Source organism: Lissotriton helveticus, chromosome 2_1 (assembly GCF_964261635.1).
Source record: "Lissotriton helveticus chromosome 2_1, aLisHel1.1, whole genome shotgun sequence".
Lineage (NCBI taxonomy): Eukaryota > Metazoa > Chordata > Amphibia > Caudata > Salamandridae > Lissotriton > Lissotriton helveticus.
Genome location: NC_136059.1, coordinates 196,986,377 through 197,000,754, shown reverse-complemented (window position 1 = coordinate 197,000,754; position 14,378 = coordinate 196,986,377). Strand labels below are relative to the sequence as shown.

The following is a 14,378-nucleotide window of genomic DNA, read 5'->3' as shown; positions in this document are numbered from 1 at the left end:
AAGTTATAGTACTGCACCAATGCAAGGTCATAGATTTGAACGGGTGCATGCACTATGTGAGAAAAGTCACAAGCTACCCATAACTTTGTCTTTAACAGTTTAACAAAGATTCTCAATTACTACTACACTAATAAACACTGGTCCACGTTAAAACATTGGATGATGTATTAAGAGAGCTGGTATTTAAAGTTGACCATAATTGCATGATAGTTTAGTAAATATGGCTGTAATTATCACTTTTATTTCAAAATCCAAATATTATCTGGCTACATTTTATGTCAATGACAACTGTCAGTCTTGCTTCCATCTTAATGAATGCATTCAAGCGGAAGCCATTCAGAGAACTATAATAGCCACAAATTGTTTCTTATGGTGCTCAACTCAATTGTTCTTTCTAATATTTTGGTAATGCATAACATTACAATGTAGACGCGAGAGATCACACAGTAACCGTCACACCGAGTTGGTATATAACAGTGACATTCACATTTTCCCTCCTCCAGCTTCAACTCAACTGTAAAGACTTGTGTTAATGAACCATATAAACATTTTCAGGCAGAAGGATGCTTTATCATGCCAGCAGATAATTATTTTCCTCAACCATACTGTGGCACCAAAGGTTTTGTTCTGCAGGGATTTGAAACTACCTTTAAAGGGACGACATAAATAAAAGTGACAATTGCCCTCCTAAACAATATGTCCTGGGTGCCTGGTGATGGGAAATTCCACATTCCTGACGAAGAGCTGTCCCTATTTCAATTTATTTTGTAGACATACAGCAAAGATTAACAAAGAACGAAATCAGGTGTCACTTTGTGTCATAAGAGCACTCTTAAAGCACACTCGTGATAGACTATTGGCTGTGATTAGCCCTACTGCATGTAACCATCTTATGAGTGTGTGTATAGCAGACACAGCAAAGAAAATAGTATTTTAAGAATATCAATTAGGAGTTGTGCACCCAGACATTTGACTAGACACAACACATGCCATGCTACACTAATAATTTCCTTTACACCAACAGAACAGACCTTGTCACCCTTAAGTGCTAAACAGAGCACGAAAGCCTTGCACACTGGCAAGCAAAGCCAAATGAACTCCACTTAGCTTTTGCCATACAAAGACACATCCGGATGACATTTCATAAACATACACTACGAAAAATAAGTTGCTCCCTTTAATACTGCTATTATTACTATTATAATTTCTCTACATAACTTTGTGGATAAGACAGTTAATTAACATTGTGTTGTAAAGATGGTAATGATTGCAGTTCTAATGTCAAATTGCTTGTGCATTTTGATGATTGCAAAATTAATATATTAAAATCTTACTAAAAATTGTATTTTGGTAACAACGCCAGCATGGTAAGTGTCTACACAGACTGGGTGATGCACACACCCAGCAAATAAGCATAAACAGTGAAGTCCTCAAGTACACTAGAAACATCTCTGGCTGGATCAGACAAATTCTATTGTCAACATTAACCTATAAGAACCTGTGTTAAACTCGGAACTGAACAAGCTAGTTACTTCCAACCAAACTGTGAATGAAAATCCAAACTAGTAGATTATGGAATTCCAACCTGTGCACAAAGGAATTACAAGATGAGCAATATTCATTGCACCAAGTAACTTCAAGTTGTGATGGAGTTTGCATTCCCTGTCAAATGTCAACAGGTCAAGTCAGCTAGACTTTTACAGGGGAAAAAAGGTGCGGTAATTTACAGGACATGTGGATTTTGGTGTGGTTAGTCAGAAATTTTTATTTATTGTACTTGATAAATTCCGAAACATGGGCTCTCATTTTATCGGAGTGATAAATACAGACTAAGCCCTATGATTGAAATCAGGCCCATGGTCTTCAACTTTAATAAAGTGTAGAGAAGAAAATTGCTTGCCCTGTGCTCCATCAAGAGAAGAAATGTAGGAGAAGGGTTGGCTTCGGGAAATCACCAAATTGTTTATTTCTGGTGCCCCCTCTCACCATTACTTTTCAACTTGTATATAGAGCCGCTTGCCATTAAACTAAGGGAGTGCAAGGATATTATTCCATTTTCGTGTAATGGATGGGTGAAGAAAATATGCCTTTCATGCGGATGCCCTAATGACTTGTACAGGCCACCTTCAAGACTCAATAGCAGCCATATGGGACACTTTAAAAAGTTTTGGGGAGGTATCGGGATATGCAGTTAACCCAGACAAAACAGAGGTTATGCAATAGAATACGTACTATAGCTGTGATCAGATTCGACTTAGTATTAGGTACTTGGGGATAGAGGTAGTTCAGTAACTCGAATTATTACTGAAGGTAAACTTTGATAAAGTAACATCTAAAGTCAGGGCACAACTGCAGAAATAGGATTCACTACCTTTATCCTTTTTAAAAAAGTCGAACCTGTTGAAAATGGTAATCCTGCCAACATATAGGTTTTTATTTAATTCAATTCCATTGGAGTTTAAGAAGGACTGGATTATCAAGGCACAAGGTCTTTTCACTAGTTTTATCTGGGCCAAAAAAAGGCCCCGAATAGCTTAGCGAAAGCTCAGGGCAAAAAAGGAAAACTGAGGGATTACTAGTCCAGATCTCCTGCAATACCACAGGGCGTTTCACTTAAAAATCTTCAGGCAGATATTGGGCAATACATCTTCTTTCACACCATTATTCCGGGCATTCACCTCAGGTTTCCAGCTCCAATCTAGGTTTTTTCTTTTTAAATTTGGAGACCCGACATTCTTCAAAAAAGTGAAATTAAAAATCCTACTGGCAGCTTGTAGAGTTTGGTATCAAATAAGAGTGATAGTACGAATCCCCTATTATAGCACTTATGCCCCAATATGGAACTCACCCGGAACACCAGTATGCTTATTAGACTTTCTTGCGGTTCCAATCCAAGCAAAGGGAATCGAGAGATGGGGTAAATTGCTAGAGGGGTCAGAGCCAATTTCATGGCTAAAGTTACAGGACATTACAGAGGGGGCTGTCTCTAAATTTAATTTCTATCAATTATCAAGCTGGGACGAGGCGGAAACGGCAATGAACTTTTTGAACGTAAACTTGTTCCCATTTCTTTGGGGTGGAAAGAAATAGCTGAATGGTATTGGATGCTAGTTCAACCCCATGAGTACTCAGCCGTGGTTTGAATCAATTTGGAGGAAGGAGCTGCTGAGCTACGACCTTGAAACTTTATGGCAAGGGTCTGTCTTTTTTATAGCAAAGTGTTAAGTCTGCACTTCTAAAAAGAAAAAAAAAAAAAAAAAAAAAAAAAGAAGATTTACTATCCATAAAGCGTATTGGACCCCGCAAAGGTTATTCAAAATCGGTTCCAAAGGAGCGAAGTGCCTTAAGTGTGGGGAAGCTGATGCAGACGAAGCACATATGTTTTGGCGGTGTCCTTCCATCCAAACCTTTTGGGGAAAAGTAGGTGAGACGATTTCCAGCATTAATGGGTATGAAGTCAAGGTGAGTGTTCCACAGGCCATTTTAGATGCAACTCCAGATGAGGATATAACAACTAAAGTATCTAAACACCATAAAATTCTTATGTTTTTGTTAATTTTATTGGCGCGTAGGGAGCTGTGCATTAAGTGGATTCTGCCTGCCCCGCCCCCACCCCGTGGAGTGTGAATGGCTCATGACGACACATAGGATTGCAAAACCGGATAGGGCAATACGCATTACAAAAAAACAAAATTCTGGAATGTTTGGGATGATTGGTGTAGAAGTAGGCAAATGTAAAAATAAAAAAAAATGCCTAAAGTATTGTTTTTAATTTATCTTTGTGGTAGCTTTCTTTTCAGTTAAGGATGACTCTTTCTCCAACAATGTTTATAGACGTTAATTTAGTCCTATGATTATGTGGTAGCTATACAGGCCAGGAAAGTCCAAAATGGTTTGGACTGACCGCCCTGGAGCGGATTTTCCGTATGTCCTGTCATAATGGAGAAAGAGAATCAGAAGGAGGGAGATAAGAAAGGGGTATAAGGTTGGACCAATTGAGGGTCCGAGATGTCTAGTACTTACCCTCCGCAAAAGGAGCAACCGGATTCCCTCACATATTGGCGCAACCAAAACTGAAGTTTAAAACCTTATTTTCTTGTTGCTCTCTCCCCTTTTTTGCATCTCCAATTTATATTGGCTAATTACAAATGAGGACAAAAAAATGTGTTTATTTCTATCTCTACAGTCTGAGATCAAGCACTAGCCCATTGTGGGAATGTGCGAGTGAAGGAGTGGCTAAGGTGGTCCGCAAAACTGCAAAGTAGACAGTCCCATCCAATCGGAATAGGCTGAAGGGATATCAACCTACAGTATACAAGCATAATGAACTAAAGAAATGAGTACATCATTTGTGTTCTATTTTGCGAGGGCACATTATCTTTAAGGATATTTCACAAGCTGCGAAAACCACCAAAATAAGGTAAGCTACTTTTGTGGAGCTAAAATTATCCAATAGCACGTTATAGTTATAAATAAAACAGATTATGCCTAAATTCATTACACTGGCATGTAGGCTTCCACTTGCTTTGCAAAAACGAAATTATTTTGGCTTCACACTCTTGATATAAAATTAAGCAACACAGTTTGACATCTTATATAAATAGCTGCAAATGATATACAACAAAGAATACTACTATGATTCCATCCTGGTTACCCTATCATTTCACACCTTCAGTGACAATACAATTACAAACATTTTATCGACCGAAGATGAGTCCCAAAAGCAGAAAAAATATAATTGCGTGAGGTCCTTACAATTAGTCATTGTTAAGAGGTGAGTGACCCATTCAGAGACCACTAAAGCTGGCTACTTCTCATCTCTACTGCTATGGTCGCACACTATGTAAACTGTTGAGTTTGTACTGAAAGGTGGTAACTGAACTGATCAAAATAACTAGTGGAACACGTGTCGGTTTCAAAAACAGAAGAGTAAAAAAAAAAACTGGGAGTTGTGGTTGCACGTCTTTATGACTAATGAGAACAACTCCACTATGCAGAGGTTACAGAAATAAATTCCCGATTGCTGCCAGTCCAAAATAAATCGTGAATTTGTCATCTAAGCAGCACGAGGTAGTAAGGCTCCTCCCAACACAACTACCCAAGGCATCAATAGGGCTCACTCGTTTTCTGAGGAGCAGCTGCTTTCACGCCAAACCCCAAAAAACATTTGTCGGGCTTGTCAATCTTAAGAGCCCCATTGACAATGCGTTTGAGATGGGAATTGTGCTGATACACGGAAGTCATACTTACGATAGAAAAACACAATTTCTACATGTCCGAAAATATCAATTGCGCTTGCCGACTATTATTAAAATCCATCTTAATTCCAGAAACATCCAATATGGCTATAATTAGAAACAAAATACATGCAAATAAGACAATTATTTTTTACCTCATCAAAAAAAATACTCAAAAAAACACCGTCAACACCTACTCAAAAAGGAGAGTGACGAGATTAACAGAGAAAAGTTAAGAACGTTACAAAACATAGGAGCATTTCGGCATTATCGCGCAGTATTCAGCCCCTGACGGTACTAGTACAAGGGACAGTCTTTCCTCTCATTGATAAAGCTACAATATAGTCAGTAGCCAAGACTCGTAGTACAACTAGAAAAACACTCAAGTCACCTCAACTTCATGAACATTGCTGAAATATGCAAGTCCGCTTCGTTTCCCAAGCAACAGTAGGAATATGTGATCGTACTAATAATCACACCGGCTTCACGATGCAACCCAACTCTCCCTTTAACCAAATAAAATAAAACTTAGAAATTGCATAATTCATTTCTAATCCCCCACAACAACATACTTCCCACCATCTCCAAAGAAACTTTCAAATTCTACCAAACAACGAGTCCAACACCTGATCCATAGCAGAACTACTAACTTTCTAAGCGTAGGAGCTTTTTTATATATTTTATTTAAAACGGCTCTTCCTGCCCTACTCGCTCTGAACGAGAGGCTTCTAAACCCTCAACTATTTACCCATCCGCCTCCTCTCCACAACACGCACATCTCCTCGTAGTGTACACCTGCCTGCCGGTTCAGAAAAAAATGGGTAATCTTCCATTCTTTAAATTCAACACTCCTCCGAAAAGCGTTCCTTGCACAACTGTAAGGCAGTCCATAGTCACCCACACTACCTGCTCGGTTCCCCACAATTAGGGATGCAAGTTCAGTCCCATACACACTATATACCACGACTCATACCAGTGAGCGCACACAAAACTGATATGGCCACTTCTCCACTCAAAGTCTAGTTAGTCTTATATTTGACACCCCAACTTCTCGGAGCATGAATTATCAACCCACAGCTTCCAGTGACTCTATATTGCAATCCCCAGTTCTTTGCATTGCCTTAACCCCTTGCAATTCGTAAACATGGGCACCATCCACAAATCTTTGCAAGCACGGTCCACTATCTCTATCCATATTTCGATATGAATGTATCTGTCCCCTCTAGGGTCTCCCACAACCTCTCGCCCCTTCCTAGCGCCTCTAGGCACTATAACAAGCCGCTCATCTTCGTCGTCTGGCTTTCTGTGCACACCTCCTCTGAGAGTCTACAGTATTCCTCTCACTTTCGAGGCCTCTATGGTCCCCCCACACACACTACGGCGTGTCTACAAGGCTCCTATGCCTGCCTTCCCCGGGGCGTACACGCCGCCTCTCCCTTCGGGGTCCCATTAGGTCTACTCCCTGACAGACTCTCGGGGTTCGCCGTCTGTCCTCCTTTGCGTGCCACTTCCCAGAGCCTAAAATTCACCCTCCCACTACCTCTGTCCCACAACCCCCCACCCTCCCAGGGCACGTCTGTGTTTACCACAACCCCCAGAAGGCCTCACTGTCTGCCCCCGCTCGCTAGGTTTACCCTCTTCGTGAGTCCCTCTGACAGCCTTCTCCCACAGCACCCAAACCAGAGTCCCCTCCCAGGGAATACCAGTGCCCGCCCGCTTTCCCCTCTGAGATCTTCCTGCCCCCGGTGCTCCATTCCAGTATACGGCCCCAATGCCCCTCAGCGTTCAGAATCACGGACAGCACCCACCCGCCCCGGTGCCCTGGTTACCGGCGCCGCTCGCTCCGCTGCCGCCGCCGCCGCTCCTTTACCTGCCAATGTGCTCACAAAGCAGCGGAGCCTGTCACGTGACCCCGGCCCGGCCGCGCGGACATCTTAACAGCCGCTGACGTCACCGAGCTGGGCGCCGCGGCCTAGGGCTTTCGCGAAAGCCGTCTCAAATAACATGAAAGGAACGAAGCGGCTCTTCTCCTGCCTCCGTCACGCCCGCCCTTCCCTCTCACCGGGCCCTTTCTGCCCCGGCATTAAAGAAACAAAAAAAGCATATAACACACCTAAACGGCGAGGAACCGTGTCCGGGAGACGGGCGCGCTGTTATGACGTAGTCCCAGGCGCTGCCAGTCAAGTGCCCGGAATGCACTGCCGAGACGCTGCTGCTGCTGTCAGGGCTCTCTCAGCTCCTGCTCCTGTCTGTCACCAGAGACCGGCGCGCAGAGGGGGGCCGCCAGCCCTAGCCCTGTCCGAGAGCCGCACGTGCTCCAGGGAACGCCGCAGCACGGACCAAAGGAGGCCTCTCAGACCCCCACCCCTGCCACACGTGCTTGAGACCACCGCGCTCGGTGCGCAGACCTCCCAGCCTTACTCAATCATTTATTTATTTATGCCTTTTTATATAGCGCGGACTTTACCCGAAGGTGTCAGAGCGCTTCACAATAGGAACATAACTGATACATGAGAACATTACAAGTGAACAAATTACAAAAGCAAACGTTACATTACATGAGGCAAAAGTGACAATCGTGAGCAAACAAAATACAAGAGGTAGCAAACGGTGCATTACAGGCAGTGCTTTGAATGGGGAAAAATAAGTGCAGGTACTCATTAAAATAAAGGTGTGACAAGTGGGCGGGGCTAAGGGCAAAATATCTTCATACATAGAGACTTCTCTACCAGTTGCAGCACATGAGAAATGTGTTTATGTAAAAAAAAAAACACAGATTAACTCATAACACAAAATGAAAGTCATGCTGGCACTTTCACCCGAATGGTCGCTGCGCATCTGATTGACAGTGCAGGGTCTGTCTAGAGACCCTGTCCTGTTAATCACAGCGTGACCCAAGCCCTCTCACCCCCCTGCAGTTTGGGGGCATTCAAATGCACGCTGCTGGAATCTTCACCAGCTACTCTGGAAAAGGATACTTCAGCCGAGTTAATTACAAGCTGCTCGGAAGTGCTCTGCACTGGAGCAGAAACCTAACCTCGGCCTGCCATGCCGTGGATCAGGGTACCGGTACTCTCCCTGGCTACAGAGAAGTGCCGGTACTGACGGCCAAAAAAATCAGGTGTGCCGGTACTCAGTACCGGCCCATTTAAAGCACTGATTACAGGAGGAAAAAGTGACGTGTGCAGGTTACAAAAGCGTACAAAGCACAAGTAGAGGTATAATACTGCAATAAATGGAGGACACAAGAACACACGTTACATAAGCAATGGTGGCACTTGTGCAAGTATCGAAAGCAAACAAAATGTAAGAGGTAGCAAACAGTGTATTACAAGAGAAAAGTGACGTGTGCATGTTACAAAAGAGTACCAAACAGGTAAAAGGGTAGTACTGCAATAAATGGCAGACTCAAACCACAAGAACACACTAGCAAGGCACTTCCATAGTCATGGAGAATAAACATTTTCTATACTAAAAGTTCTTCCCTCAGATAATAGAGAGGGCATGAATTAACTTTGGAAGTGTCTTTGAAGGAGGAGAACTTTGAGGTCAGTTTTGAAGGCCTGGGAGGAGGTGGTGGTCTGGAAGTGAGTTCCAGATTCTCACTGCATTGCCAGAAAAGGATTGGGCCATCGATCTTTCCTTCTTGAAAGTGGGAGGTTCAAGCAGTAGATTTTCTGCATTTCGTGATGGTCTAGAGCCTCCAGAGAGTTTCAGTTTATTCGCCAGGTAGCGAGGAGAGGAGGAGTGCAAGGCTTTGTGGGTGATGCAGGCATTCTTGTAGATGGATCTTGCCTCGATGGGAAGCCAGCAGAGGGTGGATAACATGGGTGTGATGTGGTCGCTTCTTTTGGCCCCATAAATGAAGCGAGCTGCTGAATGGAGAACAGACTTAAGGGGGGACAGGTGGGATTTGGGGAGGCCAGTAAGATGAGAATTGCAGTAGTCCAGTCTGGAGAGGACCAGCGATTGGACCAGGGTTTTAAGGTCATGCTCCGGGAAGAAGCGACGAATCCCCCAAAGAAGGCGCAGTTGGTATCGAGCAGACTTTGCAATTGAATTAATGTGGGAGAGTAGATTGAGTTTTGTGTCGAGTATGACACCAAGGGATTTTGCGCTGTCGACAATGATGGGTTTATTGTTCAGTGGATTCATTTGGTCCATCCATGATTGAACCGGGGGAGGAGAAAGGGAGGAGGAGAGGAGGAGGAATTCAGTTTTGGAGGGATTCAGAATCAGTTGATGTGTTGACATCCAGCTTTGAATGGAGTCCAGAGTAGAGCTTAGGACGGAGAGATCGTGAGTAGAGGCAACCTTGAGGTAGATTTGAGTGTCGTCTGCGTAGAGATGATAGTGGACCCCGGATTTACTCAGGAGATTTCCCAGTGGTTCCAAATAGAGATTGAACAATGTGGGTGCAAGTATAGAGCATTGAGGAACACCTTTGACCCACCGCCAAAGGAGATGAAAGACTGTCCCCTATTTTGATCATTTGGGATCTATCAGAGAGGAAGGAAGTAAACCATTTAAGCACAGTACCCTCCATGCCCATTCTCTGTTGAAGAGTGCTGAGGAGGGTGTTGTGATTGACAGTGTCAAAGGCTGCAGAAAAGTCAAGGAGAATTAGAAGACAAGACCCCCCCAAATCGAGTAGCCGCAGTGCGTCATCAATCACTTGCAGCAGGGCTGTTTCAGTGCTGCAGTTTTGGATGAAGCCAGACTGAAAATTGTCAAGAAGATCATTGTCCTTGATATGACGAGAGAGCTGTTTCGCAACACATCTTTCTGTGGTCTTCGCAAGAAAGGGTAGGTTAGTGATGGGGCGGAAGTTGTTGAGGTCATTCGCATCAGCAGTGGGTTTTTTAAGTAGAGGGGCGACCTGCCCAGTTTTGAAGGGAACAGGAAGGGAGCCTAGACAGAGGGAGAGGTTGACCAGAGTGGTCCAATAGGGAAGAGAATGGGTATAAAAGTCAAGGGCAATGGCACTAGTGATGGGGTCAAGAGAATGATTAGAGGGCTTTGTTTCGAGGATGCACTTGAGGAGGACATTTTCAGAGATGGGGTCGAAGTTCTGCCAAATGGTTAGTGATTTGCGCTCCTCTGGAGGGGTGGGATGAGCGACCTGATCCACAAGTGATTTCACTTTTTCGTCAAAGAATACAGCGAAATCCACAGCTTTCTTTGTAGAATCCTCCAACTTGGAGGTTGGGGGAGAGCAGTTAGTATTCTTGATGAGATCAAAAAGTTTTTGGGGTCTATTTTTGGCTGAGTCAAGGAGGGGTCTGAAGTGTGATGCTTTCCCAAGGAAGATGTGCTTGTGGTACTTGGATCTTGCTGAACGAAGCGTGGCCAAATTATCGGTGGAGGGCGCTTGCCTCCATTGTTTCTCCAGGAGTCTTAGGTGCTTCCTTTCTTCATAGAGGGATTTGTTGAACCCAGGTGCTGAGGGAATGGGTTTCTTCTTTTTGCTTTGGAGAGGAGCGACGTTATTGATTTCGACTGCAAGGACTGAGAGGCATTGGGAGGTGAGATCGTTTACATCTAGGTTCGGGTCTAGCCTTGGAAGTGACAGCAAAGCTGATTCACAGAGGGAAACGGTGTCAACATTTTTAGTGTCACGAAACCAGGAGGTAGCCATCTTAGGTTGGCCAAGAGTTATAGAGTGTGCTAGGTGAAGAGAGAATGGGAAGAGGAGGTGGTCAGACCAGTCTACGTGAATAGGGGTAGCGATAGAAAGCATGCCTGCTTTAGAAATAACAAGGTCCAGGATTGAGCCCTTAGAGTGTGTTTATTTTGTGCAGTGTTGGATAAGATCGTTTGTAGAGAGGAAGGTGGCCAGCAAGTTCGCGGAAGAGTCTTGCAGAGAGCCCAAGTGGAGATTGAGGTCACCCACGAAGGTCTGATTGTCACTTTGCGAGTATTGGTCGCTGATGAAGCCAGTGAGTTCCTCCATAAACGAAGGGCCGCTGCCACGTGGGCGGTAAATGACATGGAATCTGAGGGGTGAGCGGTGGTGTAGTTGAAGCTCAAAAGATAGACATTCAAAAGTGCGGAAGGCGCTGATGGGAGAAGCCTTAAGTTGACGGGAGTTTCTAAAGATGACTGCAACACCTCCCCCAACTATGATAGGTCTGTCATTCCTAAAAATAGAATAGCCTGTGGGTAATAGGAGATCAAACATAGAGTGAGAGGTATTGTTGAACCCGGTCTCTGTTAGGACGAACATGTCAATATTGTGAAGGGTGATGGTATCAGAGATTTCGAGTTTGTGTTTTATTGCAGATCTGCAGTTGTGGAGCAGACATCGCAGCTCTGTTGAGACTGTTTTGGTGACGGGGGCACTTGGGCTAAGAAGGGTGATAGGGATATTGTACTTATACGGGGGTGCACGGGAGGGTTTAGGTGGATGCTTGGTTCTGACAAGAGATGGTCGGAATAGTGTAGATAGTTGGGTTACTCGGAGATGCAAATTGAAGAAGGGTGGCATTCAAGGGCTTGTGTGAGTTGACGATGTTTGCAGACGACAGGTTATGCTTGGCTATGATGGGGTGAGGGGGCGGGGTGCATCTCGTGGGAAGGTGAGAGTTTTCCAAAGGAGTTGAGGTGAATGAGAAAGTGGAAATCCTGGAGCTTAAAAGTGAAATGGAAGCTGCAAGCTGGGAGATGGAGGTGATAAGAGACCCTAGCCTATTCTCAAGAGAGAGTAGGGCAGAGCACGGAAGGTTGGGAGTCTTGGTGGCAAAAGGAGGGGGTGAAATTGGTGGTGGAAGGCAGGGAGAGGTGGGGGGACAGGAGGAGAGTTGGGGTATAGGGTTCATAGGTGGGGAAAGGTGGAGGTTGAGAGCGGGGGTTGGTTTATCAAAGGTGAAGGGAGAGTTGTCTTTGTTGGCGTTGCACGAAGGAAAGGAATTAAGGACATATTTAGGGGGAGATGGGTGCGGATCAAGACGGTGGAGGAGAGGGAGAGAGGAGGACTGTGAGGTGTCATAGGAGTGTAGGAGGTTTGGGAGGAAAAGAGGGGAGGTGGTTGGAGAGGTCCTGTTGGCTAGGAGAGGTGGCTGTGAGGGAACGGGCATCTGGCAGAGTGAGGGGCGTTGGGAGAAGGGGAAGTTGAAGAAAGGAAATGGCTCTGCTGGGCCCGATGGGGGGAGATGGAAAGGGTTACCAAGGGAGGAAAGGGGGTAGCACAGCATTGCTGGCGGAGTGGGGGGAAGGAGAGAGATGCAATGGGAATGTGGAGAAATCGGGGTAAGAAGCGAGTGGAGGAGGGGATAGAGAAGAGGGGGAGAGGGAGGAATAAGGGAAGCATAAGGAAAGTAAGCTGGGGGAGGAGGATGAGGGGTGGACTAAAAAAGTGAGTAGCAGGTAGGAATAGGTGGGAGGAGATGAGATTAGAGTACCGGGACGGTGCAGATTGGACGAGGAGCGTATTAGCTAGTGGTACAGCTGACGTGATGAAGGGGGGGCATACTGTGAAGTGGGAGGAAAGGGAGAGGAGGGCACAATGGAGTGGGAGGGAAGAGGGCCGACCTGTGCTGACTTTTGAACTGCCACAAGGCTGCCCCCAAACGCACCCACGTCCCCTTCACCTGCCGGAACAGCAGCTTCTCCTGCATCGAAGACGCCGAGACGCCTGCAACGACGGGACCCAACCAGCTCCAATGCATCCTGCTCAACACCCGCTCCGCATGCAAACACGCCGTCGAGCTCTGGGACCGGCGCGACGCCACATCACCAGACATAGCCTTCCTGACCGAGACCTGGATGAACGAAGCCTCCACCCCAGACATCGCGGTGGCCATCCCCGACGGATACAAGATCACCCGCAGAGACCGTACCAACGGAGTCGGAGGAGGAATCGCCATCATCTACAAGAACACCATCAAGGACTCTACAAACACCGTCGATACCCTCAACACCGCCGAACACATGCACTTCCAGATCCATACGGACCCCAAGACCACCCTAAGAGGCACCCTCGTCTACAGACCACCCGGACCCCGTCCCCAATTCTGCAACTCCATCGCCGACTTCATCAGCACACACGCACTGACCTCCACCAACTACATCTTACTTGGCGACCTGAACTACCACCTGGACAACAACAATGACAGCAACTCCTCCACCCTGATCGACAACCTCGCCACCCTCGGACTGAAACAGATCGTGACGACACCTACCCACATTGCCGGCCACACGCTCAATACCATCTTTTCCTCCAGCCCCCACGTTGCCTTCAGCCACGCTTCCGAACTCACCTGGACCGACTACCACTGCGTCTACTTCACCTTCCAGAAACCCGTCTCACATCACCGCACCCTACAGAACCCCATACGTCGCTGGGGCAAAGTCACCAAGGAACTACTACAAACACACCTCGCACTCAACCCACCGGCCAACCCCACCGACCCCGAGGAGGGGGCCCGCACCCTCAGACTCTGGATGGAAGATTGCGCCAACACCTTAGCCCCTATGAGACAACACACCCACAGAGACAACAGCCAGAGAGCCAGCTGGTTCACCCCGGAGCTTCTAGCCTCCAAGCGCACCTGTCAGAGACTGGAAAACACCTGGCACAGCGAGAAATAGCGCGACAGCCGCGCAGCCCTCAAAGACGCCATCCGCAGTCACCACCACCTCATCAGGACCACCAAGAAGTCTTCCTTCAAAGACCGCCTCGACAACAAAGCACACAACAGCAAGGAGCTCTTCAACATCGTGAAGGAACTCTCAAACCCCAGCTCATGCACCAACGACATCCTGCCATCACAAGCCCTGTGCGACGCCCTCGTTGCCTTCTTCGACCGCAAGATCACCGACATCTTCAATCCTCGGACGATCCCATCAACCCCACCACGCCGGACCCACCGATCCCCACCGACCACGAACGCCTCACCGCATGGTCCAGCATGACCACCGAGGACACCGTCAAAACCATGAGCACCATACACTCAGGCGCCTCTTCCGACCCCCTTCCCCACCACATCGTCAACAAGGCCGACAGCTCCATCGCACCCCACCTGTGTAACATCATCAACCTCTCCTTCCAGACCGCGACTTTCCCTGAGAGCTGGAAACACGCCGAGATCAACGGCCTACTGAAGAAACCCAAGGCGGACCCAAGCGACCTCAAGAACTTCC

At 46.4% G+C, this 14,378-nt stretch overlaps 1 protein-coding gene across 5 annotated transcripts in view; it reads right to left on the bottom strand.

Annotated features, from left to right (window-relative positions):
* The window catches only part of UBAP2 (ubiquitin associated protein 2), a 1,803,012-nt gene extending 1,795,525 nt beyond the window's left edge, over nucleotides 1-7,487 (bottom strand). For 2 of the 5 annotated variants that reach the window (XM_078674717.1, XM_078674721.1), the window contains exon 1: nucleotides 7,067-7,143. The gene's annotated coding sequence lies outside the window, so the exon portion shown is untranslated. Of the gene's footprint in view, nucleotides 1-7,045; nucleotides 7,224-7,350 lie in introns of those variants that run through there. The other 3 variants (XM_078674719.1, XM_078674718.1, XM_078674720.1) reach the window with 3 other exon arrangements.
* Nucleotides 7,488-14,378: the final 6,891 nt, after the last annotated feature.